We start from the raw sequence: 5,263 nt of genomic DNA, 5'->3' as shown, positions 1-5,263 counted from the left end.
ATGGAGAAGCTGGGATCCACCCCGCCCCCCAACCCCAAACTGCTGCCCCCGGGTCCCCTCATCCCCGCTGCCCCCCAACAACCTCTGCACGGCTTCGTGCCGGGGGACGTGGCTCCGCAGAGCGGGGAGGGCTGTGCTGGCACAGGGCGCCCAGTACCGACCCAAGGCGCTTTGCCCGCGCCGCCGCGGCTCACCGGGGCCACGGGCTCAGCGCCGGCGGGGGCCGGGCCGTGGGGCAGCATGCACAGGGGGTGCTTTCCCCTCGCATAAACATATCTCCAGCAGCTCACGGCCCCTGCAAGAGCAGAGCTGTGAATTTTCATCTCTCAGCTAATCAACTCGCCTGCTAGTCCAAACTTGTCAGGAGCTTTATCCCTGCCCTGCCAGCCTCCTCCCGGCCCACGAGTGACAGAAGACGTTCCCATCCCTCCCCGAGACACATCCAGCTGCTACAAAAACAAACATCCTCCCGATGGCGATTCCTCCCCGTCAAACAGCCCTGACCCCGCTCCCCGCGGGCAGCCCCTACAATAACATCTGCGCTGCGCCCGTGCCCGGCAGTCGGCACGTCCCGAGTCGCAGGCAGTAAAAGGGCCATGTTTACGGCGGGGACGGCAGAGCCGTGTTACTGCCTAAGCTGGGGGTTTATTAATTGCTGGTTTTCCTTATTCCTCTGTGACAAAAGATTAATCACGCGGCCGAGGCTGTGCTGCCCGTGAGGCTCCTGCAGACGAGAGGCAGCTGTGGCAGAGCTCCTGCGCTGGCCGGGCTCCTCGCTGCACCCGGGGAGGACAGGGCTGCCCCTGGGCCGTGGTGGGGCTGTGCTTTCGGGAGGCTCAGCAGGGTCTGGGCACGCTGCACACCAAGGGGCTCCAGAAAGCTGTCTGGGAAGCTGTAGGGGGGAGAGGTCTGTCTGTCTTGGTCCGTTCTGTCACCATGCCACCTTGCATTAAACACCCTGAGCGCAGCACTCCTGCTTGGACCAAAATGCGGCCGTGGGCAGTTGTGGCTCCAGAAGACCCTGCTTTCCAGCCTCCAAGTCGCCAGGATTTATCTGGGGTTCGCAGCCCTGCCAGCCCCCACGCACTGGATAATATTTCACCATGTCTGGCACCTGGCTGTAGACACTGGTGGCAGCAGAGCCATCCCTGGACTGGGGCGGGCAGTGGGGGGCACTGGGCAGCACAGGGGCTCTGGGGAAGGGGTGTCTTGTGCCCAGGCCCAGCGAACGTGCTGCTCATTGTGAGCATCACATGGAGCTGCTTCATTAATTTGTAAACAGTTCTTGTACTCCCACGAAACAAATTCCCCTGTTGCTTTCAGAGCAGGATGAAAACCATCAGAATCAGCTCTTCAGCTGGATTCCCTCTTCCGCACGGCCCTTGAGAGCCGTTCACCCCGTGGGAGTGCGGCGCAGGGGACTGGAGCCTGCAGCGGGGCACTCCGCAGCCCCCTGCCTGGGGGCGAGCCGTGTGTGGCCCGAGACCCGCCTGGCCGGGAGCGAGCTGGGACCAGAGCAGCCAGCCCAGATCCAGCACCAGCTTCAGCTTCCAAAGCATCACCTGGGCACACCTAGTGCTGCTCTCCACAGGGCTCAGCAGCCTGCCCAATCACCCGGTGCAGAGCTGGGCCCTCGCCACCCCTCGCAGCCACAGGTCTTTCAGCCAGAGCCAAGAGCAGACTCGAGGCACATAGTACATGGGAACAGTGGCCCAGTGCAGCCAAAATCGTGCAGCCATGGGGGAATGTGTTTTCAGCTGGACATCCACTGATTCCTAATTAGCTGAACTGAATTTGATTTGTGGTGCAATTACATCCGTACAAACACTGCTGCAGCTGTGCACGCTGATTTTACGAAGGCAGTTTGCAACCCTGCAGCTACAGGGCAGGGTCTGCCTGTGACAAGAGAGCAGGTACCGACACATGGAGCCGAGGAGAGGACCCAGCACAGGGCAGCGCTGAGAAACTCACAGCAGCAGGACGCACAAACTGCAAGTGGAGGACTGAAACCCAGGCACGTGGCATTTCAACCTCCAACTCTAGCCCTGTGTTTGCTACTTTCTCTGTCCTCGTCCCAAAAGAGATGACTGCCCCCAAACTGATTTTCCCGGACCCTTTAACCTGCTGCTCCGACTGCTGCAGTGGATTGTTGCAGCTGACGGGTGATGAGGCCGTGGCGGTGACTGTGGCGCCTGGATGGCGCCCAGGGGTTATCAGCAGTGGTGGCCGAGGCTGAAATAGCAGGGCAGGAAAGCGGGGTAAGCAGACCGCAGCTTCTTGGCATGTTTGCTCATGCTAAACCTGTAGCATGAAGTCTCTTCACAACAACACTCAGCGCTTGAAGCCTTCCTTGGCTGTATGTGCCCCGGCAAAGGGCAAGAGCCAGGTCTGGCTCGCGGGCTGGATTGTGCAAACAAACCGCATCCGCAGGCACCGTGGCTGGGACAGCCCGAAGCCGATGCTACGGGGTGAATGCACACCAAAGCAAAAGCTCTTTCTCCCAGCAGAACTGGAGGTTACAGCGTCTGGAGGACAGCCACACTTCCCAAGGGATGCTCCCAGGAGCTGCAGTTACATGACGCGCTCATCCCAGCCTCACTCTCGCCACCACCCAGCAGAGCCTCACCAGCACCCTGCGTCCCCAGCACCCCACCGCAGGCCCCCCCGGCGGGTTTCTCTCCCCAGCAGTGCCGTTCATTGCTCTGCCATTGCTCCATGGCGTTCCTCACTCATGAGATGCTCTGGAGCGGCGTGGCTGGGCACCACATGCCCCTGGGCACTAGGGCTGCTGACCGACCCTGCAGCGCGAGCTCCCCGCTGGGGAGAGGTGCGAGCACGCAGCTGCCCCGAGCGTGTGCCAGCTGAGCCCACACAAATCCATCCCTGGTCTAGTGACTAATTCACAGTACTGCTGATGGGAGCGCCTGGTCAGTGACCACCCATTTTCCATGGAGGAAAATTGCGAGGCACAAGGCTGGTAGCGATGCACAGCAGCTCTCGCAGCCCAGCTGGCGGCACTGCTCCTGGCCGAGCAGCTCTGAGCCGTCCTGCCTTCACTGCCCGGCACCCGTGGCCCTGCCAGCACCTGGCATCACCCCTGTCCTGCAGCCCGTGTCCCCAGCTGTGCAGGCACTGCTCTCACGCTCTGGTCCACACCATTTCACCTGTGCTTGCAGGAGCTTGCAGCCGGGGTCAGGAGGGTGGGAGGTGAAGCCAGTGCCTCGGCAGGACTCGCAGAGCCCAGCCAGGAGCCGCCCTGGGGAGCCAGTACGTTTTCTTAGGACAGCGGTGGGTGCCGGGGTCCTCCAGGGCTGAACTCCCGCTGGGGACGGAGTGGGAAGCAGATCCAGCTCTTGCTGGGAGAGCTGGGAATAGCTGCTGCATCCTGACAGCACGGTAAGTCTGTGCCTGCTCTGGTGGGACAGCCTGCAACCCGGGATGCCCTGCCGTGGGGCATGGCGGGGTGCAGCGATGGGGGATACCTTGTGGTGGGTGCCCTGGGTGGGTTGTCCTAAGGGGGTGCCCTGCTGTGGGGTGATGCCCTGCGGAGGGGGGGATGCCCTGGAGGGGGGGATGCCCTGGAGGGGGGGATGCCCTGCGGCGGGGCAGGCACAGCCCATTTCCCCTCTCCGAGCGCGGACTCGGGACGGAGCGGCCGCCCGCAGCCGGGCCAGGCCGTGCGGGCAGGAGGCAGCGGGCCCGGGTGCCCCCCGGTGCCTCCCCCCGGTGCCTCCCGGCCCGTTCCCGGGCGCAGGTTTCCCTCTAGCGGCCCCGTCCCGCCGCGCACCGCCCGCCCCGGGGACGCTCCGCCCGCCGCCGCCGGAGCCCCGGGCGGAGGGTCGGGGTCTGCCCGCAGCATCCCCGCACCCAGCATCCCCGGGCCCGGCGGGACGGTGGCAGAGGAGATGCAGCGACTCGGCTTTTGCCGACGCTCGGTAACGTTGCGCCCGAGCCCGCGGAGGCCGGGATTACCTCGCTCCGCTGAGCCGTGCCCACTTGAGGCAGAGGTGGCCGAACCCCGCCGGCCGCCAGCCCGGGCCCAGCAAGGCCAGGCTCATGTGGGCGACCTTTGGGGATGAGCCAGGCTTTGGGTCTGAGGGACTGACTCATCGCTCCTGTGCAGGAACGGGCTGGGAGCAGGGGCTGGGCTCCGCGCACGGCACCGTAACGGGCCTGAGCCCCACCGCAGCCGTTCGCATTCCATGTACGCAGCACGGTGTGTCGGAGGGCAAGAGAAACGCAGTCTGGAGGTGGTTATGGGCGTTCCAGCCTTGGGCAAGGACCTTCCTTCCACCTCTGCTACTGCTGTGAAAAGCAAGCAGGGCCGAAGCTGAGCTGCCCACCTGTCTGACCCCTACCTGGGCAGGGCTCCTCCGCCTCCACCTCGCTGGAGAAGAGGGTTACGGAAGGAAGCGGTGCTTGGTCGGTGGCTGCTGCTCTCGGCTGTGCTGAAGCAGGTACCGTCACTCGCGCAGCGCTCCTCCGAAACGCCATCGAGCCTCAAGAGATGCACAAAGAGCTTCTTCCCAGGTTCTTGCAAAACCTGTTTGGCTGAACCCATGTAAAAATTAGAAAACCAGGTCACTACAAAGGTAGGTGTTAGGGAGTCAGAGCAGCTGCGGACTCTTCCCCACGGGTGGGCTGGCAGGCACCTGGAGCAGCCCCCGGCTCTCCGGGGAAGGAACGCGCTGGTTCCCTGCATGGACACGCTGCATCCCCGGCACAGGGGACTTCTCTGGGCTGGGACGCTCTCCCGTGTCCTGTGACCTGACTGAGCCGTGCTCGCCCGTGGCGGAGGAGGGCTGATGCTGCCCAGGCGACTTCCATGAGAAATGCTGTATACTGCTTGAGAGAAGCCAGCAGGGCACTGGCACACCTACTTCCCCCCAAAACCCAAAGTGTTTGTTAGTATAATACCCCCAAAGTATTAGCACTTCAATATCACCATTCTGTGGCAAAGAGGTACTGTAGGAAAACTGTTTTCACTTAAAACCACCTAGAAGCCACAGGTGCTGGGAGCTTGCTGTGCCGTGGCACCTCCCAGGCGACAGCACCCCCACCGTCAGATGCAGCCCAGGCTGCAGCCAGCCACAGCTGCTCGTTATCGATGGTACTGCGAGGAAATCTGCTTTCTTCCGACATTCCCGAGCACGCACTGAAGCCTGTTTCCACCCGAATACAGACACGCAGTGTTTTCCTGCTGGGCAGCCTCGGTCCACGCACAGTCCCGACTCCAAACACTTTCTTAAGCGATTTGCACATC

This window comes from Phalacrocorax aristotelis, chromosome 21, assembly GCF_949628215.1.
Source record: "Phalacrocorax aristotelis chromosome 21, bGulAri2.1, whole genome shotgun sequence".
Lineage (NCBI taxonomy): Eukaryota > Metazoa > Chordata > Aves > Suliformes > Phalacrocoracidae > Phalacrocorax > Phalacrocorax aristotelis.
Note: the sequence above shows the minus strand (reverse complement) of the source record.